Source organism: Mus musculus, chromosome 2 (genome assembly GCF_000001635.26).
Source record: "Mus musculus strain C57BL/6J chromosome 2, GRCm38.p6 C57BL/6J".
Taxonomy (NCBI): domain Eukaryota; kingdom Metazoa; phylum Chordata; class Mammalia; order Rodentia; family Muridae; genus Mus; species Mus musculus.
Window position 1 is genome coordinate 100,392,872 of NC_000068.7, and position 18,147 is coordinate 100,411,018.

The following is an 18,147-nucleotide window of genomic DNA, read 5'->3' on the forward strand; positions in this document are numbered from 1 at the left end:
CCAGCAAATATCTTCAACAAAATTGTAGAAGAAAACTTCCCAAACCTAAAGAAAGAGATGACCATGAACATACAAGAAGCCTATAGAACTCCAAATAGACTGGACTAGAAAATAAATTCCTCCCAACACAAAATAATCAGAACAATAAATGCACTAAATAAAGATAGAATATTAAAAGCAGTAAGAGAAAAAGATCAAGTAACATATAAAGGCAGGCCTATCAGAATTACTCCAGACTTCTCACCAGAGAGTATGAAAACCAGAAAATGCTGGACAGATGTTATACAGACACTAAGAGGATACAAATACCAGCCCAGGCTACTATACCCAGCCAAAATTTCAATTACCATAGATGGAGAAACCAAAGTATTCCACAACAAAACCAAATTCACACATTATCTTTCCACCAATTCAGGCCTTCATCGGGATAATAAAAAAAAAAAAAAACAATACAAAGACGGAAACCACATCCTAGAAAAAGCAAGAAAGTAATCCTTCAACAAACTTAAAAGAAGGCAGCCACAAGAACAGAATGCCAACTCTAACAACAAAAATAATAGGTAGCAACAATTACTTTTCCTTAATATCTCTTTATATCAATGGACTCAATTCCCCAATAAAAAGACATAGACTAACTGGCTACACTAAAAGGACCCAACATTTTGCTGCTTACAGGAAACCCATCTCAGGAAAAAAGACAAACACTACCTCAGAGTGAAAGGCTGGAAAACATTTTTCCAAGCAAATGGTCTGAAGAAACAAGCTGGAGTAGCCATTCTAATATCGAATAAAGGCAACATCCAACACAAACTTATCAAAAAAGATGAGGAGGGGCACTTCATACTCATCAAAGGTAAAATCCTCCAAGAAGAACTCTCAATTCTCAAAATCTATGCTCCAAATGCAAGGGCAGCCATATTGATTAAAGAGACTTTAGTAAAGCTCAAAGCACACATTGCACCTCACACAATAATAGTGGGAGACTTGAACACACCACTCTCATAAATGGACAGATAGTGGAAACAGAAACTAAACAGTGACACAGGAAAACTAACAGAAGTTATGAAACAAATGGATTTATAAGATATCTACAGAACATTTTATCCTAAAACAAAAGAATATACCTTCTTCTCAGCACCTCATGATACCTTCTCTAAAATTGACCATATAATTGGTCACAAAACAGGCCTCAACAGATACAAAAGTATTGAAATTGTCCCGTGCATCCTATCATATCACCATGGACTAAGGCTGATTTTCAATAACAACATAAATAATAGAAACCCAACATTCACGTGGAAACTGAACAACACTCTTCTCAATGATACCTTGGTCAAGAAAGGAATAAAGAAAGAAATTAGGACTTTTTAGAGTTTAATGAAAATGAAGCCACAAAGTACCTAAAAGTATGGGACACAATGGAAGCATTACTAAGAGGAAAACTATTAGCTCTGAGTGCCTCCAAAAAGAAACTAGAGAGAACACACACTAGCAGCTTGACAACACACCTAAAAGAACTAGACAAAAGGAAGGAAATTCACCCAAGAGGAGTAGATGGCAGGAAATAATCAAACTCAGGGGCGAACTCAACCAAGTGGAAACAAGAAGAACTACTCAAAGAATCAACCAAATGAGGAGCTGATTCTTTGAGAAAATCAACAAGATAGAAAAATCCTTAGCCAGACTCACTAGAGGGCACAGGGACAGCATCCTAATTTTAAAAAAATCATAAATGAAAAGGGAGACATAACAACACATCCTGAAGAAATTCAAAAAACCATCATATCCTTCTACAAAAGGTATACTCAACAAAACTGGAAAACCTGGATGAAATGGACAAATTTCTATACAGATACCAGCTACCAAAGTTAAATCAGGATCAGTTTAATGATCTAAAAAGTCCTATATCTCCTAAAGGAATAGAAGCAGTCATTAATAGTCTCCCAACCAAAAAAAGCCCAAGACCAGATGGGTTTAGTGCAGAGTTCTATCAGACTTTGAAACAATATCTAATTCCAGTTCTTCACAAACTATTCCACAAAATATAAGCAGAAGGTAACCTACCCAATTCATTCTATAAAGCCACAATTACTCTGATACCTAAACTAGAGAAAGACCCAACAAAGAGAGAGAACTTCAGACCAATTTCCCTTATGAATATCGATGCAAAAATTCTCAATAAAATTCTTGCTAACCGAAAACAAGAACACATCAAAACAATCATCCATCCTGACCAAGTAGGTTTCATTACAGGGATGCAGGGATGGTTTAATATGTGGAAATCCATCAACATAATCCATTATGTAAACATACTCAAAGACAAAAACCACATGATCATCTCCTTAAAATCCAACACCAATTCATGATAAAAGACTTGGGAAGATCAGGAATTCAAGGCCCATACATGATCAAAAGCAATCTACAGCAAACCAGTAGCCAACATCAAAGTAAATGGCAAGGAGCTGGAAGCCACCCCACTAAAATCAGGGAGTAGACAAGGCTGTCCACTTTCTCCCTCCCTATTCAACATTGTACTTGAAGTCCTAGCCAGAGCGATTCGACAACAAAAGGAGATCAAGGGGTTACAAATTGGAAAGGAATAACTCAAAATATGACTTTTTGCAGATGATATGATAGTAGATATAAATGACCCTAAAAATTCCACCAGAGAACTCCTAAACCTGATAAACAGCTTCAGTGAAGTAGCTGGAAATAAAATTAACTCTAACAAGTCAATGGCCTTTCTCTACACAAAGGATAAACAGGCTGAGAGAGAAATTAGGGAAACAACACCCTTCTCAATAGTCACAAATAATATAAAATATCTTGGCGTGACTCTAACTAAGGAAGTGAAAGATCTGTATGATAAGAACTTCAAGTCTCTGAAGAAAGATATTAAAGAAGAGCTCAGTAGATGGAAAGATCTCCCATGCTCATGGATCAGCAGGATCAATATATTAAAAATGGCTATCTTGCCAAAAGCAACCTATAGATTCAATGCAAACCCCATCAAAATTCCAATTCAATTCTTCAACGAATTAGAAAGGGCAATCTGCAAATTCATCTGGAATAACAAAACGAAAAAAAAAAAAAAAAAACCCTAGGATAGCAAAAACTCTCCTCAAGGATAAAAGCATCTCTGGTGGAATCACCATGTCTGACCTAAAACTGTACTACAGAGCAATAGTGAAAAAACAAAACAAAACAAAACTGCATGGTACTGGTATAGCAACAGACAAGTAGACCAATGGAATAGAATTGAAGACCCAGAAATGAACCCACACACCTATGGTCACTTGATCTTTGACAAGGGAGCTAAAACCATCCAGTGGAAAAAGGACAGCATTTTCAACAAATGGTGCTGGCACAACTGGCGGTTATCATGTAGAAGAATGCAAATTGATCCATTCCTATCTCCTTGTACTAAGGTCAAATCTAAGTGGATTAAGGAACTCCACATAAAACCAGAGACACTGAAAATTATAGAGGAGAAAGTAGAGAAAAGCCTTGAAGGTATAGGTACAAGGGAAAAAATTCCTGAATAGAACAGCAATGGCTTGTGCTGTAAGATCAAGAATTGACAAATGGGACCTCATAAAATTGCAAAGCTTCTGTAAGGCAAAAGACACTGTCAATAAGACAAAAAGGCCACCAACAGATTGGCAAAGGATCTTTACCTTTCCTAAATCAGATAGGGGACTAGGACTAATATCCAATATATATATGTGTGTGTGTGTGTGTGTGTGTGTGTGTGTGTGTGTGTGTGTGTATGTATGTATCCAGATAATCAAATAACCCCATTAAAAATGGGGCTCAGAGGTAAATAAAGAATTCTCACCTGAGGAATATGGAATGGCTGAGAAGCACCTGTAAAATGTTCAGCATCCTTAATCATCAGGGAAATGCAAATCAAAACAACCCTGAGATTCCACTTCACACCAGCCAGAATGGCTAAGATCAAAAATTCAGGTGACAGCAGATGCTGGCGAGGATGTGCAGAAAGAGGAACACTCCTCCATTGTTGGTGGAATTGCAAGCTTGTACAACCACTCTGGAAATCAGTCTGGCAGATACTCAGAAAATTGGACATAGTACTATTGCAGGATCCTGCAATACCTCTCCTGGGCATATATCCAGAAGATGTTCCAACTGGTAAGATGGACACATGCTCAACTATGTTCATAGCAGCCTTATTTGTAATAGGCAGAAGCTGGAAAGAACCCAAACGCTTCTCAACAGAGGAATGGATACAGAAAATATGGTACATTTACACAATGGAGTACTACTCAGCTATTAAAAAGAATGAATTTATGGAATTCCTAGGCAAATGGATAGACCTGTAGGGCATCATACTGAGTGTGGTAACCCAATCACAAAAGAACTCACAGGATATGTACTCACTGATAAGTGGATATTAGCCCAGAAACTTAGAATACCCAAGATACAAGATACAATTCACAAAACACATGAAACTCAAGAAGAACGAAGACGAAGGTGTTGACACTTTGCTCCTTCTTAGAATTGGGAATAAAACACCCATGGAAGGAGTTACAGAGACAAAGTTTGGAGCTGAGACGAAAGGATGGACCATCTAGAGACTGCCATACCCGGGAATCCATCCCATAATCAGCCCCCAAATGCTGACACCATTGCACACACTAGCAAGATGTTGCTGACAGGACCCTGATATAGTTGTCTCTTGTGAGGCTATGCTGAGTCCTAGCAAACACATAAGTGGAGGCTTACAGTCAGCTTTTGAATGAATCACAGGGCTCCCAATGGAGGAGCTAGAGAATGTACCCAAGGAGCTAAAGGGGTCTGCAACCCTATAGGTGGACAACAATATGAACTAACCAGTTACCCCCCCCCCCCCGAACTCGTGTCTCTAGCTGTATATGTATCAGAAAATGACCTAGTCGGCCTTCAGTGGAAAGAGAGGCTCATTGGTCTTGCAAACTTTATATGCCTCAGTACAGGGGAATGCCAGGGCCAAGAATTGTGAGTGGGAGGTAGTAGAGTGGAGGGTTTGGGGGACTTATGGGGTTGCATTGGAAATGTAAATGAAGAAAATACCTAATTAAAAATATTATGAATTGAAAAAAATAAAACTTATGTTTACAGAGAATGCTACTAAGTATCAACTAGCCAATGAGTTTGTCAAGTATTTACTTAGCTTAGTGTTCACAAGATGATTTAGTGGTTAATGGAGCTTGCCACCAACCCTAAAGATCTACAGTTAATCTTTCTGGAAAGCTGGACTTTGGGAAAGCTGCCAACATACTCAGGAGAGTGACCCACCCCTTGTTTCTGAGAACCCATCGGGTTCTGGGGAAACACCTGATGACACTGAGCCTTGTGACCTCAGTTGGCCAAATTTTTTTTTTTATAATCACCTTGCCAGTGTGATTGTCTTACCTTTTAGGCCTTGTATCCTCAGTTTCATCCTAAAGAATTTTATCCTAGCAGGGCATTTCTTGTAATTAAGTGACAATACTTGTAATTGACTAAAATACTTGCTCTGAGCTTTTTGTTCTTGCTCAATGAGCACTGCTGTATGCAGTATGGATGAGGACCTAGAGTAACTGACATGAGTATGTGTGTAGTGGGCAGTTTGATTTTAGTATTTGCATCAGGCTGCCACCAGCTCCATCCATATTTTTACTGTGTTACAAAGTTTGACTAAATTTACACGTTTAAAAATGCTGCTTAACTTTGTTTAAATTATAATTTTGCCTATTTCCTGACATCTAACTCCTATATATTTCTATTACTTAAAAATTAAGAAATGAAAATTTTCTATTATCAACGAAAGTTTTTTTTAATGTAAAAAAATAAGTATCTGAGAACTATTCGTACAGGAAAACATTTTCAAACCTTCAATTTGCTGAGACACCAAGCTATAGGGACTAAGAATACTGTTTTGTAGAAAGGGAAGATTTATGTTACAACATACTATAACTCTTCTGTTGTTTTTAAATGATATACTAATCACTAAATCTTAGTTGTCCTATAAATAGAATTCTTTGTTATCAAAATAACATTTACATGGTGGTGTATATGAATATATTCTCTGTGTAACTGTCAGTAGTTAGAATCACTGAACTCTTAGAAGGTAAATTGTTGTGAAACAAGCTCCTTGAAAATTGAATCATTTCTATTCATTGGCATACACACAAAAGAGATTAGTCATACCTTTATATCTCTATATCTACCTATCTACACATACTGCACCAATTTACCAGGTGATTGCTTATAGTAGGCACACAAAGTTTCAAAAGAAAAACAATAAAGCAAAATAAATCAAGACAAAAACATATCTCACCAGTGAAATATGCCAGCAACCAATGAATCAAGATGTACTTATATATTCAATCTCACAGATATAGAAATTATACATAGATAATTTGAGCAATTTTGTAAACTGCAGGGCAAAGCATGTTTGGGTGTTTCTCTATGAGTCAAAATCAAACAGAAGACTTTATTTTATTTCCTATCAAGCATGCCATCTGAGTATATTTATTTTATGTGGCTTTATCTTATAGGGGGACTAGGGGAGTTCACAAAATTAAAATAAGTTGTGGGCTGGAAAACCAATTTTATAGAGGAATAAACAGAAAATATAAGCACTCTTATTATAGACAGGTTCATGAGAAACTGACTTGAGCATGTTTGAATACCATTTAAGACTCTTGCCTTGCACTAATCCTCAGTAGAAAAGCAAGTGCTACAATTAAGGATAACATTTCAACTCCTTGGGCAATATTTACAAGTCCTTCTATGGTAAATGTAACAGCATAATGATTTCATGAAGTTATAGTCAATTATCATGGGCAAGTCAGTATCACTTTCAAATCCAAGCCCATTGGTGGGATGACTCATTTCCACCAGCTGATTGTGGCATAATCCTGCTACAGGCATCTGTAGCATAAGATGATTCCCAACTTTACTATTGAAACACCATGGCAATGTCAGTAAATTTGCCAGAGAGATTTCCCTTAGCCAAACAAATAACAAATGGCTGTGCTTGTGGTAGGTAGCAGATGTTGTCAGTTACTTGATCTAACACTCCCCTTTGCATTTTTTTTTTTTTTTTTGTGGTGGCCACTGAGAGGGAGAGACTATGAAAATGGAGCCAAGTGATTTACATTACACAAGGACCAGCTTTTGTTACTCAAAATCCCTTGTGCTTCTCACTGTGTCTTGCTCCCAGACTTTCTCTGAAAGTTCCTACTGCTATCTATTTGAAGCAGTGCTTAGGAGAATTAAATTTAAACAGAAGTAGAACTGGGGTTTGGCAAACTGCATACCTCAAAATGGTCATCAGTGTATTTCAAAAAACTACCCTTAGACCTCCCTAATTCTTTCTTGCCCTGTAATACACAGCATACTTTCCTAATAAATATCTGAAGGTAATTGCTGTCTAAATTCACTGGAAGCTCCCAGTGATACTGACTTTACAAGTCACTGACAGGTTTTATATTCATTTCTCTGTTAAAAAGTTTGATGTTCAGCAATACTGTTTTTGCTTCTGAATAGTAACTTTGAGACAGATATTACAGGTTGACTCACATAATGAACAAGAGTTCATCACTTTGTCTAAATACAATCTGAATAATGAAAAAATTTCTCTTGTAGACATGAGTGGTTAAATAATCTGATCAGCATACTCAGACAAATAATATGGCTGCCCCTCTGTTTACTCCTTTTCCTTGTGAGGAATCTCAGATATAAGCACACAGTAGCATCCCTCTTGCAACACTGAGGAAAGGGCAAAGAGACACGGAGTCATAGAATAGACACCAGAACCTGCTTCAGCTTTCTTCATAGGAAAAAATAAATCATTTTCAGATAAATGCAAATGTATCTGTTATTCCTAATCAAGATGTACCTAAATAATAGACAGTTCTTGGCTGGATAGAAGAGTCTTTAATTTGGTATTAAGTTCATTGAATTATCAGTAGTTCAGGAGCCCTGCTTTCAGTTTTTATAAAAAGTCTATATTGGGGGAAAGGATGGTTTATATCAAATAACATTGAAGGAGTTATGTTTAGCTAACACCTGCTAGCATAACCCTATTCTTCTTTTCTGAGTTCTATGAAAAAGAGAAGACCACTGCTTTACCTTTGTATGCTCAACTCACACAATCAGCCCAGCAATAATGGAGTGATTCTGCCAGAGTAACGTACTGACACTCTTACGGATCAAGTTAACACAGCAATTTCTGCATGTTGTGTTAGAATGAAAATACTTGTGCTATATCCAGTCACACAAATCTCCCTCCCTCCCCCTCATGCATGTGTGTATGTGTGTGTATGTGTGTGTGTGTGTGTGTGTGTGTGTGTGTGTGTGTGTAGTCTACTTATAGTTTTGTGTGGTTATTTCTGGAAATCTCTGGAAAGTTTTGTTCCATAAGAGGCAAAATTTCGTTTCTATTGTTGTATCTTAGATGCTATTTTCTTTTGAGGTTGAGTCTGCAGAGCTCCAGGCAGTTTCTTATATGTGCTATTTTCCTCTAGATCTTTTGAAATATGCCTTTTTGAGGAGTGGGGGTGTCTCCTTGACAATCTCCCTCACGGTCTTTCCTTATTATGTGCACACACATTCAAAATTGGTGAATCCCCTCATATGGCTTTATGCCATGGTGGGGATCACTTCATATCTCCAGGTGAGCACTTGCCTGAGATCAGCAAATGTAGGTGAGGCAGCCAGCTAGTCACTGTAGATGAGATAGCCCTTTGCAGCACCAGCTGCTTTCTGTGGCTGACATACTCCCTCTATGGTTGATGTTAAGCTCTCAGCCTTTTAAGAGTTAAGTCACAAGAACCCCAGTTAGCAATTGCTGATTCTCCTAAAGCTGTTCCACCATAGCTCTGAAACAGCAAGGCCGCCTTCTGTAACTCTTTCTTACCAGATATCATTGTCAATGAGTCTATCTAATGTTAATTACCTCCATTTTTAGCAACTCGTTTCTTCTATTGGCTAATACCTCTACTTATTGGTCTGCTTAAAAGACCCACATCCTTTCTATCTGATCAATAACCAAAGTACCCCGGTGGCCATAGCCGAATCTCACCTGGTATCATGTCTCACCTAGGTTATTACATCAGGCTTCTTGTTACCCTCCTTGATTGTGGTTAAGAAAAGAATCTTTCTATAAAACACTAGACCAAATGACATTGACACTCTTATATATAAGTTCATTGGCTTGTTCTCCGGACTGAAGTGTATTACTCAGAATGCATATGAAGCCCTTTATGGAATGTTCACTGCTAGTATGCTGAGTGGGATTATATGCAGGCCCAGCCTGCACCGTTGAACTGTATGGAATTAGTTAAATGTCTGCACTGAATTCATGCCATTGTTCTGTTTTCTGTTGCTAGAGTAATGTTTGTAATCAGCATTTCGAGTACATAGAATAATACATACCACTGTCAACCAATATTATAAGTGAAAAAGGAAAAGAGCCACCTTTAGCCTAATGTCTGTTATAGAATAACCCATTGGCTTTTGCTGACTTTCTAAGTAGATGACCAAGAAATTAGATCCTACTGTAAAATTTTCATTAAGAAATCCATCCATTCTGATGCCTTTATTTTGCCCCATTGAGAACTATTGTAATCTCCAGAAATGTTGTATAATAGATTTTTAGTAATGGGTGATAGATGTAAATATGGGCTACCATTATTTGGTATTATGTATGTTTGGCAATAATAGATGGCCATGTCCAATATACTTCTGAAAATCATGTGATCTTGAAGCAATCTTTTAACATTCTAAGACTATTCAACTCTCAAAATCCAACAGGTATAAAATAGTCACAAATATGGTTTGTGAGGATTGTGTACAATGATGTCTGTATGGTCAATTAGTTTTATATATGTTGCTATAAATGTAAAGACTGCTATTCTAAAAATCATTGGTCTTGGATCACAGCAGAGAAAACATTTTAACTTCTTTGAATTTTGTTTCTTGTATAAAATAAGGAAAAAGACTGTTCTGAGATACAGACATATTACATAATACAGTCTGGCTTCAAATTTTCTATGTATCTTTAACTGACCTTGAAGACATAATCCTCATGATTTAGCCATCTCACTTCTGGGATTTTCATCATACCTGGATTCACATTAAAATTTATATAGAAAGCCAGTCATCTATTTAATGATTTCTGACTATATGTGTGTCAAAACACATGACGAGAATATTAAAAATCCCTCTAGAACACAACCCTTTAACTTAAAAAATAATGACTTAAGTGACATAAATAATTAGGTCACATAAAAATCTATGAATCATAAAGCAAATGAAAACCATTAATAATTATATCATAACCATCATCATTATATTTAAAAACTATTTTTATAGTAGAACTTTATTTTATTTATTTTCTTATTTTCATCTGACTGAGCACAGGCACCCCAATGGAGGAGTTTGCAACCCATAGGAAGAACAACACTATCAACCAACCAGACACCCCAGAGTTCTAAACCACCAACCAGAGAGTATACATGGAGGGACCCACGGATCCAGCTGAATATGTAGCAGAAAATGGCCTTGTTGGGCATCAATGGGAGGAAAGGACCTTGGTCCAGTGAAGGCTGGATTTCCCAGTGTAGGGGGATGCCAGGGCGGGGAGGAACGTGTGGGTGGGTGGGTGGGTGAGTGGGAGAACACTTTCACAGAAGCAAGGCAAGGGTGATGGAATAGGGGCCTTGCAGAGGGGAAACTGGGAAAGAGGATAACATGTGAAATGTAAATACATAAATATTCAATAAAAAGACATATAAGGGAGAAAGGAAGAAAGGAAGGAAGAAAGAAAGAAAGGAAGGAAGGAAGGAAGGAAGGAAGGAAGGAAGGAAGGAAGGAAGGAAGACAACAGGCAGGCAAGTATGGTGGTACATGCTTGTAGTCAGTCTAACCGGAATTCAGAGACATGAAGATCTCTGAGGCTTATTGATCAGCCAGATTAGCAAAGTATTTTAGATCTAGACTAGTGAGATATCTCAGACATCGCCTCTCAAGAAAATTGTGCCTCTTGAAACAACAGCTGAGACTAATCTCTGGCCTCCATCTTTGCTCAAATTCATTCATATATTCCTACACACTACACACACACACACACACACACACACACACACACACACACACGTTGTAGATTATTCTGATGAAAAATATGGGGCCAACCTCTATCACAAACTATTATGTTCTAAAATACCTCACCAAGTAGGTACCAAAATATGTAAGATACACTGCTCAGAAGCAATTTTATGATTAATCATCTCAGTGTTGTTCTATTTTAATTTGAGTGCAAATACATTTTTAGAGCCAAGACAAGAGTTGAAATTTAACAAAACAAGCTACAAGACAGGTTGTAATATAGTGAAATTAATATTTGTCAAATATGAATACTTAAATTTGTTTATCCATAATTGTTCACTTCTTCCAGTAATTCCAACAGCAGGAAAGGTATCTGGAGACCAAAAGCCATCAATGCAGTCAGCTTTACTAACTCAGGAAAGTTGTGAAAGAGAAGTTGTTTTTATTTTTAGGAATCAAATATCATTACGTTAAGAACATGGACTTATAGACTTAGTATATTCCTGAAGTTGTATCTTCTTACATTGTATGTCTTTAAGGAGTATATGTCACCTGTTTATTTTTTATGTTTGTGCAATAACATGTATCAATATTGCCTATTCTTTTATGAGTCTCTTATGAAAAATTGCAGTTCATTCAAGAAAGAAAGGGAGAGTAAATTATTTTGTCTCAATTTCTTAAAAGTCAGGGACATTATCTATGAAAAAGTAATAAGTAGCTATTTGTAACTCTCATAAAGCAGCAGCTAGCCTTACAGTAGTCAATAATGGCTCTTTTGGGACAGAAAATTTTTGTGCAGGCTGTTCTTAGTTTAACATAACCCAACTTACTAGATGCTAAAATTAAACTCGTTACATGTTATTGGTGTACCTATAATCATTTAACAATAAAAGTTTGTCTTGCATTTCAAAATTGGGGGGTGGAATACAAAAACCAACCCATATGAGAATTTTGTGTAGGTATCTCCCACCAATTTAATATTTAATGAAGTAAATGTAAACTCTCATGCAGTCCAATTAATTTGGCATTTTCCATCTTCTAAGGTTTTGGCTTATTTTCGGAGACAAACTGCACTAGTTTTGGGCTTTATATGAATATCATAATTTGAAGATTACACATCTAGTTAGTCAGCATTGAGCATCATGTTGGTTAGCTCATGTTCCATGTGCAAGCACAAACTGGTAAGGCTGACATAATTTTGAATCATGCTCACAGATTCAAAACCGAGTAGGGACATTGACCCAATTATTTAAATAGAATGCATTATTATAATGAAAACTGCAACAGGGTAATGAAGTACATAGAACTCACAGAGAGGAACACTGGAGATGGCTCAGCTCATAAAGGAGCCAAATGACCATTGTGTTTTCCTGAATGGAAAATAACAGGATCCTTCAAGGTAAACCCTGAAGTTTCCCTTCTCCATAATTTGAGCAGAAGTCCAAAAAAAAAATCTATTCATGTCTATTGAGAAAAGGTTACAGTGAAATTTCAAGTGTCTGGGGCATTTTCTGGGGCCAGAAGGCATCACAATACATACTATACAACCTCAATATTCATTTGCTAGGAATAAGATGATAACTATAAGAAAATAAGTGTAAATCTGATTTTTTTTGTTCTATATGCTCATTATTTTCTTCTAAGTAGTCATTTCAATGCTATGTCTCTTCAGAACAATGTTTTATAGGCAAATGTTGAACTTTGTTTTAATTCAGTTATCATGGACAGATTTTAATACAATTTAATGAATACATTTTCTCTATGAGCTTTTATATAAACCAGGGAGTTATATAGTTTACATTTTATTATCTAGAGTAGTTGCTAAACAAAATGCACACACACACACACACACACACACACACAATTTATGCTTCTATGTCTGCCAGCATTAATTTGTCTGATGCATTATACAGAATATTACGATACCTTATAGGCTTACCAAGTATTTCATTTTCATTTTCTGAAAAGCAAATACACTTAATGAACTAGCATGGAACCAGTTTAGGCTGTGCATGAGAAGAACTGAGGGAACTGCAGAGGTCTTGGACACCACTAGACCACAGCTGGAGCAGTCAACTAAGTGGATTCATGGGACCCACAAAAAAAAAAATGAAGATACAATCGTGGCAACTGTATGTGTCTTCCCTAGGTCCTCTGCATATGTGTTATAGCTTTGGGTTGGTATTTTTTCTGGAATCCATGATAGAGAAAGTGGGGGCATCTCTGACTCTTTTATCTGCTCTTGAAGCTCCTTTTCCCCTACTGGGTTCCCTTGCATAGCCTTGATATGAAGGTTTGTGCCTGGTCTCATTGCATGCTGTTGTGCAGTGTTCAGCTGATATCTCTGCTAGGCCTTCTCTTTTCTGGGAGAGACATGGCTGGGGGAATAGATCAGGGAAAGAGGAGGTTGGAGGAACTGGGAGAAGCAGAGGAAAGGGAACCTGTGGTAGGGATGTATTGTATAAGAGGAGAATATATAAATAAATTACTTTGGAGCTGTCTCTGACTCTTTCCTCTTTTGCCTCCTTTATATATATATATATATATATATATATATATATATATATATATATATATGTGTGTGTGTGTGTGTGTGTGTGTGTGTGTGTGTATGTATATGTATGTGGTATGTGTATATATATATATGTGTGTGTATATATATATATATATATACACATGTATGTAAAGAGAGAGAGAAAGAAAGAGTTGACTGTCTAGCATTAGTACCAGGGGACATGCCAAGTCTAATAGCAAGTGAAAGCCCATATTTAGTTGATAACACTGAGAGGCTTGTCTGTTTCTAAAGAAAAACTGAGGAGTGGAGGAGATTGCAGGGAAAGTTGGGGAATGAATTGGGAGGAAATTAGGGAGGGGGAACTGCCCCAAGGAAGTCATAGATGAGAGAAGAATAAATAATTTTTATTTCTTTTACTTTTAAAGATTATAATATAATTATATCTTTCTTCTGCTCCTTTTCCCTCTCCTAAACCTTCCCTATATTCCTTCTTGCTTTTTCAAATTTAAGGCCTCTTTTTTCAATACTTGCTGTTACATCTACATGTATGTGTATATACACTAGATTTTATATGTTTCTGCAGCTTTTACTTTGTATATAACCACGGGGGGGGGGGGGGGCGGGGGTGCCTTGCCTTTGGATATACTAGAGAATACACCAGAGATCTGCGGGCTCCAGTCACTAACTGGGAAGTTAGGTGATAGAAACAATGATTCAGACCAATCACATGATTACAAAACTGGGGTCTTCGGCAGGGTTCCAAGTTTTTAGGCGTGTCTTTGGCCTTGTAAGGAAGCAGTGATATGGAAAGGGCAAGTACTGGGCTGGTCCTTGAGTCATCTCAATGACTTCAGGGGCAGGGAAGACCTATCCAGCTTGTCTCCTGGGATCTCCAGTCCATGCCTAACTTAGCCAGGGGCTTCCTGAAAGATCTGTCAGTAAACTTGGCTTTCCTGCACAGATCTTTGTTTATTTGATTGTGTCTGGCCAGGTGCTCAGGTCTTCACGGGGTACCAGTTCTAATCTGCCCAGTGCAGAGCCCCACCACCAGTCTCCCCAGACTTATGGAAAACTATGACACCCCAGTATTTGGACTATTTAGGACTTTAATGCCTGCATAGACTCAGTCACAGAGCCTACCTGGTTCATTTTGAGCAGGAGGTAGTTGCAGAACTTCTCGACTACATCCTTGGCAGTCTGCTTAGGTTTGGTTATTGTAAAATCATCCACTACCACATGGATGCCTGCACTAGCTATGAAGTTCTGCCAGGCTTCCCAATCTTCCTGGTCAAAGGGGTCCTCACTGGACACCACTGGATACTCCTCGATAAAGGACTTGTATAGGTCAGCCAGCTGCTCCATTGTGATGTACTTACTGAAGCTGCCCAGAGACTTGAAGTCTGGGTGGCACTTGCCAGACTTGTAGAACTCAGAGGGAGCCACGCCCATGCTGATGATAACCTGGTCAGTGTAGCTGGCCTTTGTAATTGCGGTCTTCAGCATGCCCAGCACTGCTTTGTTCTCCAGGACATTAGGTCCAAACCCTACCTCATCACTCATATTGGTGGCATTCTTCCTATATTTATACTTGATGATATTCTTCAGGTTATAGTAAACCTCCAATGTGCATGGCTTTCTGGAAACAAGATGCTCCAACAGGCAGGATCATGACCTCTTGCATAGACAGCTTATTGCCAGCATGAGAACCACCATTGATCATATTGAAAGCTGGGACTACCAGCAGGATTACTTCAGGGTTGCCATAAAGGTCAGCAATGTGACAGTAAAAGGGCACTCAATTTTCCATGTACCAGTTTTGCAGATAGCCAAGGACACGCCCAGGATGGCATTTGCCCCAAATTTAGATATATTCTCACTGTCATCCATCTCGATCATTAGTTTGTCAGTCTTCTCTTACTCTACAACATTCAGTTTCTTGATACTCAGAGCAAATCCAATGGACTTATTGCCTTTGTGACACCCTTCCCCAGGAAGCAGGTCTTATAATTGTCGGGAAGTTCTAGGGCTTCATGGATGCCAGTGGACTCACTGCTGGGCACAGCAGCTTAAAAGAGACTTTTTGCAGTATAGCGATCCACCTCAACAGTGGGGTTCCCACTGGGAGTCAAAGATCTCTCTGGCTTGGATCTTGAGAATAGACATGGTGAACTTCTGGCTGTTGGATCACTGTGAAGGAAGGAAAGAGTGTTCTGCAGACACTGAAGAGAGAGCAGCACTCTACATATAATTTCTTAAATATATAAATAAAACTTGTTCTGTCTGTATAATGATAGTTGCATTTCTCTGATTTCAGGGTTAACTATTTGACATTGGATAACCAATTGGGTGTGCTCATCCGTAGGGAAGACTATTTCTCTCACTTTCAGAACTCAACTCCTTAGCTGCCTATAGTTCTTTTTGTAAGGTTGTGGTCCTTTGGCTTCCCCTTACTAAGGTTGGCATGTCAGTTATTGCTGACCTCATTAAGATCATGTTTATTCAGTGATGTTGTTGAGATTTTATGACTGTGGTGTCTCATATTCTCTTTAATCCTAGCACTGCAGAGTAGAGGCACATAGATCATCATGAGTTCCAGGCCAGCAGAAGTTCCACAGTGAGGAGTTGTCTCTAAACTAACCAAACAAAACCAAGCAAAACAAACAACAAGAACGACAAACAAACATAAAAAAAATAAGCAAGAATACAAAGTCACATATTTTTTTCTAGTTCTTAACTCTCTTTAAATGTAATCTACAGTTCTTTTATACTCCTGAATATGAAGAGGAATTTATCACTGAGTGGACCACATAAATGTTTATATGCTGAGCGTGCACATAACTTTACTCCTTTTAGACCCAAAAGTATTTCATGATGACAAAAAATGTTCTAGACTGCCTATTATTTACTTTCTCCTGAGGCAAAATAGAAAAATCATAAAATTCTAGAAGTATCTTCATAAGAACAGTGTCTTATGCTGTTTCTGAGGATTTTGGTGCTACACCTTTTTCTATACATTTGCCAATCCCAGGCTCCTCTTAGGTTTTCATGTGGCCAAAGACAACTTCGAACGTCTGCTAATCCTGTTCTATTTCCCAGATGCTTCAGTCACCATTCTATGTGTTGCTAGAATTCAAGCCAAATCTTTGCATACATTGGGTGATTACTCTATTAGCCAAGGTATTTTCAATGGCAAATGAGTCTTTTTTAAAGAACACAATAAGAAATAACATGGGAAAACTGTAGAGGTTAACTGAAAACTGGACCCCCTGGTATTTAATCTGTTATAAATTGACGTTGACACTATAGGTCATAGAATAATAGATAAAGTTACATGTTCATGACTGAGTTTCTTCATTTCTTAAATAAGAGTGACCTTAGAAGATATTCGATTGGATCCCACTGAGAGTTGAAGGTGTAAAGTACCAGGTACTACTGTTAATGAAAAGTGCTTAGAAGCAAGCCTAGTGTATCATATGTTGTATTATAATCTATAATTATCTTGTGCTTTAAATGATACTAAACACTTTGTGTAAATTGTGATTTTTGTGACAGAATAGAGAGGAAAGGAGCCTCTTAGGAACATGATAGATGAAGTGATGGATATTGCTGGTTGTCAACTTGACTATATCTCAAATGAGCTACAATCCAGAAATGAAGAGATTTCTGAACCTGTGATTCAGATCCTGAGGCTGGAAGACACGGGGGCCTTTAATCAAGATCTTGAAACATAATGACGATGAAAAGCTTAAACTCAGGCAGAGTGGTTTCCTATTTTAATCTCAGGAGACAGAGACAAGCAAACCTCTGAGTTATAGACCAGCCTGGGACTGAGCAAGTTCCAAGTAAAGAACAGCTTAGGTCTAGGTGTGATGGTACACACCTTTAATCTGGGCCGTAACTACAGCTGGAGGCCTACATAAGAATAATGGAAAAAGGAAGTGTCCATTCTTGTTTGCCTGATTGTATTTACATGCCAGCAAATCTATTGGAACCTACTTCTTTAGGATCGAAGCTTATATTAGACCAGCTGAAAAACCTATCCTCTTTGGACTGAGCAACTACTAGATTCTTATACTTATAGCTGACCATTGTTGGGTCCGTTGGATCATGGCAATAATTTTTCTTAATATATAGAGACATTCTATAAATTCTGTGACTCTACAGAACACTGACTAATACACATGACTGGCATGACCCATAATTCTGGAATTCAGTTGTGTCCAGTAGAGTTAACAACTGTTTAAGCCCCTATAGCCTTCCTAGTTGTCCTCTGTCAATTTTCTGGAAATCTCAACATAAATCTCATTTACAGGACAAATATATGTAGTAAACTACTGTCATTTTAAATTACCAGATTTTAATTTTGCCCATTGCCATCTTCTGTGCCTACTAACCTGCTCTTTGCATATGTGTATGTGTATGTGTCTGTGTGTGTTTCTTTGAATTTGTTATATTTTTACCAGAACTAGTGTGATCAATTGATCTTTCTATGATTTTTGTCACTGAATACCATTATTATTGTAAATATTTGAGCC

At 37.7% G+C, this 18,147-nt stretch overlaps 1 pseudogene; it reads right to left on the reverse strand.

Moving 5' to 3' along the window:
• Gm13813 overlaps positions 1 to 15,775 on the reverse strand; it is a 28,601-nt pseudogene extending 12,826 nt beyond the window's left edge.
• Positions 15,776 to 18,147: the final 2,372 nt, after the last annotated feature.